Here is an 11,333-nt window from a genome sequence, read left to right on the forward strand (position 1 = left end):
TTGGGCTGACACCTCAGTGGAAGGGGTAGCAATGTCCCAGCAGCTATCTCCTACCCAGGGTTGAGAAATCCAAGCAGTGTTGCAGGAATTTGGGGACATGTTCACTGGGAAACCAGAGTGCACCCATCTGGGGCAGTGTCAGGTGGATACAGGACCCCAAAGGCCTATTAGGCAGGCCCCTTATAGAATGCCTGAGAGAGTCAGACTCTGAGGAAGGAGGTACAGGAGATGTTAGAACTAGGGGTGATTCAAGAGTCCAACAGTCCCTGGGCCTTCCCAGTGGTGCCGGTGCCAAAGAAGGATGGCAACACCAGGTTCTGTGTAGACTACAGGAAATTAAATAGTCACACAGAGTCAAATGCTTATCCCATGCCTAGGACAGATGAGGCCCTAGAGCAGCTGGGTGGGGCTAAGTATTTTACCACCATTGATCGTACCAAGGGTTTCTGGCAGGTGCCCTTGACTCCCAGTGCAAGAGAGAAGTCAGCCTTTGTGACTCCTTTTGGCTTGTATGAGTTCACAAAGATGCCCTTTGGGATGAAGAGTGCCCCAGTAACATTTACAGAGGCTGGTAGATCATATCCTAGCAGGAGCAGGAGGGTTTGCCCTTGCTTACCTAGATGATATTGCCATCTACAGCCATTCCTGGTCAGAGCACCTTCAGCATGTCAGGGAGGTGATGGACAGACTACAGAGAGCAGGGTTGACTATTAAGCCAAGCAAATGTTAGGTAGGTATGGCAGAGGTCTCCTACCTAGGACATAGAATGGGGAGTGGTAAGATAAGGCCAGAACCTGCCAAAGTGGAAGCCATTCAGGCATGGCCTGCACCTGTTACTAAAAAGCAGGTGAGGGCATTTGTAGGGACAGCAGGGTACTACAGAAAGTTAATCTCCAGTTATAATACCATACCTGCTCTCCTCACAGACATGAAAAGGACGAACAGGCCAGATACGGTAGTGTGGACCCCAGCATGTGAGCAGGCATTCCAGAAGCTTAAAGAAGCTTTGGGAGGACTCCCTGTGTTAGCCAGTCCAGATTACAGCAAATAATTTTTTGTGCAGGTGGATGCTTCAAACCATGGGTGGGGGCTGTACTTAGTCAGATTTCTTCAGAGGGAGAAGAGCACCCAGTGGTTTATCTCAGTCATAGGCTCCAACATAGGGAGGAATGCTATGCAGCTGTAGAAAAGGAATGTCTAGCCATAGTGTGGGCACTTCAGAAACTTCAGCCTTATCTGTATGGAAGGAAATTCACTGTTATCACAACAGATAACAACCCCCCTAACATGGTTAAACAAAGCCAGCCAGCAAAATGCCAAGTTGCTAAGATGGAGCCTGGGGTTGTAGGCATATGATGTGTCCATGCAGCACCACAGTGGGATTAGCAATGCCAATGCAGATGGGCTCTCAAGACAGGGAATGGGGTAAGATATCCTCAGATAGACCTAACCCTGTCAAGCAGGGTTTCTCAAGGGTCACTTGAAAAACTAGCTTGAGTTCACCAGGGGGGACATATGTGAAGATTGGGTGAAGATAGATGAAGGCTGCCAGCCTAGCCAGATAGAATTTTATAGGTAATTCTGTCATTTGTAAATATTAATGTAAACCACATGCTTGTGTCTTCAATGGTAAAAAGAGCTTTATAAGTGGAACGGAAAAAAATGTAACAACAGTGCACTCTGCTGTAAGGAAACTAAGTCAAGTATTTTATGACTGTCTTTGGTCTTTAAAATTGGCTCTGGCCTGTCTAGGTGAAGGAATTATTGCTATTGTTTTAAGGCCAGATTTAATGACCAGAATTTGCATGCATAAATGTCATTTATTGCTCTGGTTTCTGCCCAGAGGTGAAGAATATAAATGTAGTTTCTGTTAGACTGGGGACCCAGGGAAGTGTGAAGTATGATGTAATATAAACCAGGAATGTGGTTTTAAAAACAGAGAGAATCAGAGAGCATAAAGCATTTTTGTCTTGACTATCCAACTCATCAGCACTGTCTTGCTCTATATGTAAGTTTATCTTAGGCTTGTGTTTTCTCTTATAAATAGCTGGAAACTAGAAAGATTAGACTAGATGTTTTTCTGTGATGTTAGAACTGTACTACTGAATTATTTTAAGTATTTCTCTGTGATTTCTGAACTCTTGACTAGCACTGTGTAGTAAAAAGTATTGTCTTGTTTTTTATTTATTATTAAATATTTTTAAACCTTTCAACTGTGGCTGTTTTGTGTAGAGATAATTTAAGCTCTAGAGTACATTGCATGTATATAGTGATCCTGTACCAAGTCAGTCTAATAAGCCTTGACTGTTTAGTCACAGTTACCAATTGGATAATAATATTGCACAGTAATAATCGGACACCCATTTAAAGGCCTTTGAGTAGCTGATAAATATTAGTGGGTGGTGCAGCTGATACTACCGTATAGTCTGGGGAAAAAGGGGCACAGCTGGAGAACCAGTGCCAGCCTTCCCCAGTGGTGTCTGTGTAGTTGCATAAACTCTTCTCAAAGTGTGTGTGTGTGTGTGTGTGTGTGTGTGTGTGTGTGTGTGTGTGTGTGTGTGTGTGTGTGTGCGCGTGCGTGCGTGCGTGTGTGTGTGTGTGTGTGTGTGTGTGTGTGTGTGCGTGTCAGCTACTTGAGTAGTGACACAAAATACTGGTTGGACAGAGAGGGTGCTGGAAGTTTTATCTTGCCCACTAGGTTGAGATCTGGACCCTATAGCTGTGCCAGTGGGGAGACTTACTGGGGACCTGGAGATCAAGGGAGTGACCAGCTCTGGACTGACTGTGATCTCTGTGTGCTCTTAAGGGAAATTGCACTTTACTGTGTGTATTTGTTATCCTTTCCTCCTATATGAGACACCCCTCACTGGTGTTACTGGTGAGGTTTGATGCTCCATGATTGCTGGGCCAGGGCACAGGCATCACAAACTTCTTCAGAAGTTTTATTCTAGTTTTATAAGGGGTAGAGCTGTACTGCTGTTTATATAAGAGGTGTTATGGCCAATTGTCAAATACTAATTCCAAAGATGGTGTACTGCAACATGTGCAGCTGCAGTTTTTCCCGTTTGTAAAGTATAGCATACTACTATGAGTACACTGATACCAGAAAAGAACATTCCATTTTACTTTTTGATTGTGTTGTTGTCTCTTTACTGTGTATTTCAGATATAACAGTGAACACATTTCTCTGTAAAGTGACTACTAGGTGTGTACCTGTTGTTTGCCATACTTAATATTGATTTTAACCTGTCTTATAACGTGTCCTCTGTCTACACTTAGAAATGCTATGTGGTGCATGATGAAGTCACAGTGTACAACAGACCAGAGCTGGATCCAGCACTAGGTAACCTAGGCAGGTGCTTAGGGCTTGTGTTGGCTGGGTCCCCCAGCTTCAATATAAAAATTAAAAAAAATATATTTGGTCAGTAAAAAACCCTGTAGGATCCTTTTGTAAATACAAGCATTATGACACCAAGGAAGAACTTCCTTTCTTCATGATCCTTCTGTAAACACAGCAAGCATTAGGATCCCATGGAAGAACTTTCTTATCTCGCAATTTCTGTATAGGGTTGCCAGTTTTTTAGATACCCAAAGTGGGACATTTTTACAGAAACATGAGATGTTTGTGAGAGAAACCATACTCATAACCAGTACAAAAGAGTGAAATTCACCTTTTTGCCACCATAAAAGCTTACTTTTATAAAATGTGTGGTCTCATACCATGTTAAGGTCTTTCAGCTACAGAATAACTGTTTACCGCAACAGAGGAAATTTTGAAATATTTTCAGTACTTAAGTCTCTGGACATTTGCAGTTTTTGATGTAGCACCCAAATGCCAAATAGGGACTGTTCTGAGTAAACAGACAGGTGGCAACCCTATATCCATGAGCCATGAAACTTCCACATTAGGACAATGTCCTAACATCACCTAAACCCATGTGGGAGATTTAAGTGGAAGCTGGGGAGATACAGATGGATATGCTGCATTGGTCAATTCTGGTGAGTGCACAGCTGCTCTTTCCTTTAGAGCAGATAGAGGTGTGTTTGTGTGTGTGTGTGTGTGTGTGTGTGTGTGTGTGTGTGTGTGTGTGTGTGTAATACCCCAGTTAGGGGCACTGTCAAGTTAACTGACTCTGCTAAGAGACAGACCCTGAACTTTAATATTTAAGTGCAGACCTTAAACCTCCACACCAATTGCCAGGTCCTTTCATTTTTATTTATTTATTATTGTTAATCTCTAAGGATTACAGTTTATCAATGTCAAGCAGAGAGTTTCAAAGCTGTGTTGTTCAGGATGAATGGTGTTGTTCAATGTCACTGGTGTAACAACAGCACACTTGCATTTGGTGTAGAAGGTTATAGGTTCTTTTCCCACAATGTGTAGATTGACTGCTGACACTACTGTGTAGCATAAAGGTAGATGGGGGTGCTGCACTTCTGAGTGTGTCCTCCTTTGAATGAGCTGCCTAGTAACTATGAACCTGTTTGTGGTTTGCCAGCAATTCCCTATTGCAATATTACCAGCACACCCATTTTTTTTTTTTTTTTTTTTTTTGCTTACGTAACATAGGCAATTTATTCTTCATGGGCAGCAAGCACCGAATTTATAGATGAAACCGTGAAATGCAAAGTTGTTTGCCAGCAGCAGCCTCTTCATTAGTTAGTTATCTTTAATGTGGAAATATTCAGATGACTTTTACTTCTGCAGAAATTGTGCATATCGACTGATATTGGTGGATTGTAATGACAGAAGTTTGAGTGGCCTTTTGTGGTGGGATGTTCATTGTGTACTGGAAAAATGTTCAACGCTACAAATTTAAAACACTCTAATAAATGGTGTTTACACAAGGAATTTAATTTAATGCAATCAGGAAAGTGAAACAAAGAACACATTCATGTATGCATGGTCCTATAAATGTGTGCACTACTGGCAAAATGCAATTTCTATGAATGTGGGTTTCATTGCAGTTTCAATGAATATGAGTTTCAAGGGCAGAGAAGTTTACTGTTGTTATTGCTAATTCTGTTTTCATTGGGAGCCTTTATTGTTTTGTTTAACAAATTGCTATCAGTGTTTGGGCTATAAATTTTGAAATAAAAGTTTTAAATTAAATCCAAATATCTGCAATTGGAGAAGTAAATAAGAACATGATACACACACCGACAGGTTTGAACAGTGTTTATGTTACCTTGGGAGAAATAGCCAAGTAATGGGGCACTAGAATGGCTGGGGGGCTGCAGGTTGGGGCCCAGATTCATTACACTGCCAAGGGTCCCATTTGTCCATGATCCATCAGTGCATCAGACTGTTGTAATGTTTCTCAACCCATATTGTCAGTGTCAGAAAGATACGTATAATAATCATCATTTTTACAGTGCAGTATTTATGACAGTTTCGGTTTCACTGGCAGCAGCCCTGGAAGTGCCATCGGCAGAACCATAAGCACATTTTAAACAGTGGATATCCAATTGAGACAAAGAAGCAATTAGGTTACTCAAAGAAGAGTTTTCCTCGGAAGAAAAAAACAATGCCATAATATTTTTCATGCTCTCAAAACAGCCAAGCATAAACATTAACTTGTGAGCTTGACAGGTGTGAATTCCAAAAATAAAGTGTTATAGAAGAATAAATGCTTTCCCCCATCTATCAAAAGCTTTCACACCCTTGTCAGAAGGATAGGAATTTATATTAACCATGTTTATCAGCAGCTGGGTTCATTTGAGCAGAGTGTATGTCAGGAAAGTAATAGGATGTAACAGAACATCCTTCAATTCAGAAAGACAGGAGGAATTGGAGTAGGTTCAGGAAAAATTGGTTGCAATAAATCATAATATTTCTTCAGAGACAGTGGAATGTCATTATATTCCCACTGAAGCAACTAATTCATTCTGGAAATAGTTTCAGAAAAAGAAAATCATACAAGGGGACTGGTAGAAATCACACTCTTCTCAGAATCTGAATCCCAAACTTAAGGATACAAAATAGTGTTTGTTCCCTCACAATCATTTTGTGATTTAAAATCTTGAACCTTTTCAGAAAATGAGGACTCCCTTTTTCTCTTACCAAAAACACAAGAACTGGAATGGTGAAGAGCATGAAGTAAACCTTGATAAGGGTGGTTCTCCCTTGCCCATTAAAGGCACTCCAATGACCACAGAGGACGTGTCTAATCCCTGGTTCATAATGGCTGTAGCAACTACACCTGAGAGTGCCAAGGAAAAAGAAGAATTGTCTGATGAACCAGAAGTGGCCACAGCAGAGTCACCCATCTGCAGGTGAGGTACTTTAGCAGCCTGCTGTGGTGGGAAAGGCTGCTAATTAATTTTCTTCTTTTTCTGACTGGAAGAAGGAAGAGCCTAGAAATACATAGGTTGTTCCATGGTAAAACTGAAAAAAAAAAGATGAGTGATTCCAGGGGAAGCCTGGCTGCAGTAGTCAGTAAAACAGGTAAGCAGAAAAACAGTTAACTTTCACATAAAAACACAGTGAAAAGTACTTTAAACATTTACCTCAGCACCTAAAAGTAAAATAGCACACCTTCTACCAAAGAAAAAGTTTTAGTTTTAAAATTTTTCCACAAAAGTAAAAAAGTAATGATCTTTTTTAAGAGTTACTGAAAGTCACATGACAGTCACATAAAACACTTTTTGTCTAGCTGAAAACTAATTTCTCATAAAAAAATAATTTTCTGTCATAAAATTAAAATATGGAAGTTCTTTTCCTTGAAGGTAACTTATCTGCCCAGTAATAGAAACAGCCAACCATTGATCCTCTAAAGCCTGCAAGATGAGCATTCTTTGGCATCAGGAAAGCTTTGTAAGGCTTATCACTCAAACCACTCTTTTTATTCAGCTCAGCTTGAGATGAATAATGGTTTGGGCATGAGGAAGGTGCCCTAGAAGCTTAGGAAGATGGTTGGCTGTTGTATCTTCTGCAGGATAAAACCCATATAACTCAGTCTACTGCAGCGGTGATCATAATGCTAAATATCTATAGTAATTGTAATCCATTTTATGCCACAAAACCAAACATACTAGTCATAGGTGACTCCATAGTAAGACACATGGATGTCTCCCTCACCAGGCTGGATAAGGATAAGGTTACGGTTAGCTGCATGTCAGGTGCCAGGATCCATCAGGTCACATAAGCACTCAAGTCACTCGGCTACAGGTACTAGTATGACTCTGTCATAATCCGTGTAGGTGTGAATGACTTGAGACATACCTCCCTGGATTATATGAAGACAGACGTGACTGAGCTCTCAGATTATATGTCACAGACAGTTATGAGCCTAGCCTTGAGCAGCATTCTACCCTCACCAAGGATGATGACACAATACAAACAAAAAATTATTGACTTTAACAATTGGTTTAAATTTTGGTGTCAGTCCAAGGAGATCCAGTATTTGTCAGCGTGGGAGGACATGGTTTATAGGCCATGCTGCTTTTCCGGAGATGATCTGCACCTGTTTCCTCTATGCTTTCAGATACTGGCAAAGGCATTAGCCACCCCTATTGTGCTTCTTTTAGGCAATGTCAAAATAACCAACCTCCCAGTTTTACAAAGTCTTCTCTAGATAAACTCAAGTTACTAATGCTAAATGCTAGAAGTCTAAACAAGAAACTGTGCTTCCTGGAAGCACTCCTCACCTTAGAAGATGCTGACATCTGTGCAGTCACTGAAATATGGTTCAAAGCAATGGAAAACACCATGGTCATGTAATACTACAACACCTTCCATATGTTCAGACCACAAACTGAGCAGGAAAGAACCGAAGGAGGGGGTGTATCCATGTTCATAAAGGATATGTGCACCTCGAGACTGGTCAAACAGTATGATTCTCTCACGCTACTTCATGTCCAATTAACCATAGGCAAAATCCCCTACCACATCATCTCTAGCTACATGAACCAGAAAAAGCATACCACGCACCTGGATTACTGGAGTCACTTACCATGCAGCCCAACACCTTACTCATAGGTGATTTATTCCACCATTGACTGAAGAACATACATGACCATAAATATGCAGGCTCAGAGGTTCTTGGATTTGTCAGTGCTAATGCTCTGGAACAGCTGGTCAGCACACCCACAAGTGTCTCAAATATCCTGGACATAGTACTCACTAATGTGGGGGAGACCTGCACTCCCCATATGATGTCCTCCTTGGTAAATCAGACCATAAATCAGTCTCTTTAGAAATAGCTACAAGGCTAGATACCCATCTAGCTCAAAAACTTTTAAGGATTTTTCCAAGAAAAAATGCCTCCTACTAAATGATGGCATAAGAAGTTTCAAAAATCCCCTGAACCCTGAAAAGACAGACTCCTGTGCAGAGTTGTACACTAATGCCTTGTATAACCACTTAAGCAGTTGTATAGAACCAGCTGTAGCAGAACAGATTAAAACCATGTCTTGCTGAAAAAACAAGCCACCTTGGTGGACCCCTGGAATAAATAAGCTACAGACCAAAAGAAAGAAACTTATGTCCAAAAATAAATGAAAACTGACTCAGCAGATGAAGAAACCCCTCAATAGTCTAAATAAACAAATAAGAGATCTTGCCAAGTCCTCCAAAGCAAATTATGAAGCAAAAATAGCCTCCCTAGCTGCAGATAATCACAAGGCATTTTTTAACTATGTCCAAAATCTTAAGGGGAATACCTGAGCAGAGCTGATTGTGAATGCCATCACCCAGCTGAAGGAAATTGCCAACCTGCTAACTGGTAGATTTGGATCAAAATTCACCCCCGACCCCTGTCCCCACCTGTCATTCCCCAAAGTATACCTGCCACCATTCCTCAGCCTACTATCTCATGGCAGAAGTTCATCTCTGCGCTCTAAAGGCCAAAAATACAGCAACAATAGGACCAGACAAAATGTGTCGCCTTTTAAACAACTTACAACATGACCAAGTAGACCCAGTTAGAGCTTTATTCAACAATAGGCTTTGGACAGGCTATGCACCAGTAGAATGGAGGACAGCAACACTCATCCCTCTGCACTAATGGGGACCATCAACCAACCCAAGAAATTATAGACCCATAAGCCTGACTGGCCTCATCTGCAAGGCCATGGAAAGAATCATTATTGACCTTATCAACAAGGACATAGGTAATCTCCAGACTCTGGACCCAACATAGATCAGATTCATTAAGGGTAGATCTCATGTCAGGTTGATAATCTTTTCTTTGACCACCACTTGTCCACAATGATGAGGAAAGTCTTGCATGTGGCACATCTCATAAGTAAATGCATGACATCCAGATGAAAGGAAGTTATAATTCCTTCGTACTCGGCCATCATCAGGTCAATAATTGAGTACAATGAACCATTTTGCATATATCTCCCAGGACACCGGTAGTAGCTGGAGGGACCTCAGAGGTTTTTCACCAAGAAAATACAAGGTGCACAAACCAACTCCTATACAGAAAGATTGAAAACCCTATCACTGTACTCTGTCTCATACAGGCTACTAAGGGGTGATCTGTGTTTGGCTTACAGGGCACTCTCTGACCTGGCCCTGACAGATACGCTACACATTTGTAAATCAACCTGTATCAGGGTCATTTGCTCCAAATCTTTTAACCTAGTCTCTGAAATGAACAAATCATGCTGGAGAGGTAGATATGTCTCTCAGAGACTACCCTTTTTCTGGAGCAAGCTTCCCATTCATTTGAAGCAGAGCCACTCCCTGACCCTTTTCAAGTGCAACCTGGATCAATGGAGGGGTTAACATAAATTAATTCCTGAGATGATATCCATGTCCCTCATGGACAGAGGCAGTTGGTATTAATTACCATACTATTGGCTCATACCTCTGTGAACTTCATTCACCTAGCTTTTGCTAATTAAGATCTTGGGATAAATATGGCTAGGCTTGTAAAGCCTCTTGGGCCATTAGCCTAGGAACTTCCTATGAATCTATGAACCATTGTTGATAAGTAAATCGCTTTTGGGCATTTTGGCACAAGACTCAAGATTTTTCTTAATCTATGTGGTTCATTTGCACTTATCCACTTTCATATAAGTGCAGGGGTGCTTTTTGCTAACTGTCATTGTGCTTTTGTGGATCTTGAGGCAATGAATACCATGTGTCAAAGTGTCAGACAGTTGAGTTACAGACTTCATATTCTTTAACAAATGTTTGCTGATACAAAATCTGTTATTCTAGCAACTTTTGTAAGTATATAAAAATATTTAAAATTTGTTCTTGAATTTGGACCTTTGCCTCCTATTACTCTTTTAGCTTTGTCCCTGATTCTTGTGCTAAGACATTAAGAACCATTGGTGGGAGGGGGACTCCCACTAGCAGCACCTTTAGCCTTGAAGCAGTGACTTGAAATTCATTGCTGTGTCAATTTTATTACTTATTTTGGTGATCTCAGCTGATAATCGGAAGTGTCTGTCCATTAGGGGATGACCAGGCAGAATAGCCCTCAAATATACCACATTACAAGGAATGTTTCTCAGTTTGTGACTGAGTGAAAAAATGTCCATGTTCCACAGTGTTTCCCTTTAAAGGGCCTGTCACCTATTCATTGTTATGATTTTTTAACAAACAACCCATCGTAAATAATATTGGATCATACTAGTTCATTAAAAATCTTATTTAAGTATGAGGAAACAAGTTATTTATCATGCCATGAACGTCCTACATGAAGTTGTTAGCAAATGTGTCTATGTTTCACATTTCATTCCATATTGTCAGAGGCAGTGTAGTGCTCATATTTTTGAGATGAGGTATTGAGAGCTATGGGAAGCAGTCTGTGAAAGGAATCAAATAGCAGTCTGAGGCAGATCAAAGTAAAATGACCATTGCTGTGGCTCAGCAGGGGTGGGTGTGTGTGGACTGAGTTTAGTGTGTGAAAACTCCAAGTTGAAGTATGTTACTGTGGCTGGCTGTTATTTCACATTTTCTGGTAGAAAACCCAATAGGTCGGCTGGTAGTAGTTACAATACACATTGTCCAGAGCACAAATACACTTGATTTCATTTCTTTTTTTAATATGATGTTTTTTTGGCAATAAACATGGAACATGGTGCCCTATAGCAGCAAGTAAAAATGCATTACTGTGGCTGTTATGTTCTTCATTTTCTTCTCAATGAGACATCAGAAACATAGGGAGCATGGGCATCATTTTTGGCTTCATGAAGTGTACAAAAGTAAATACCACTTCCAAGATCACATTTGAATGATTATTAATATGGTTTGTTGGGGGGCAGTGTCTGTCAGTAAGCAACATGACCATTATCTTTGTGTGATTTCTTCACAGTCAAAGGCAGCATACTATCTCCAATGAGACACATTTCTTTTGGTCACAGTGAATGTG

Source organism: Protopterus annectens, chromosome 4.part0 (genome assembly GCF_019279795.1).
Source record: "Protopterus annectens isolate FY-2018-M chromosome 4.part0, PAN1.0, whole genome shotgun sequence".
Lineage (NCBI taxonomy): Eukaryota > Metazoa > Chordata > Ceratodontiformes > Protopteridae > Protopterus > Protopterus annectens.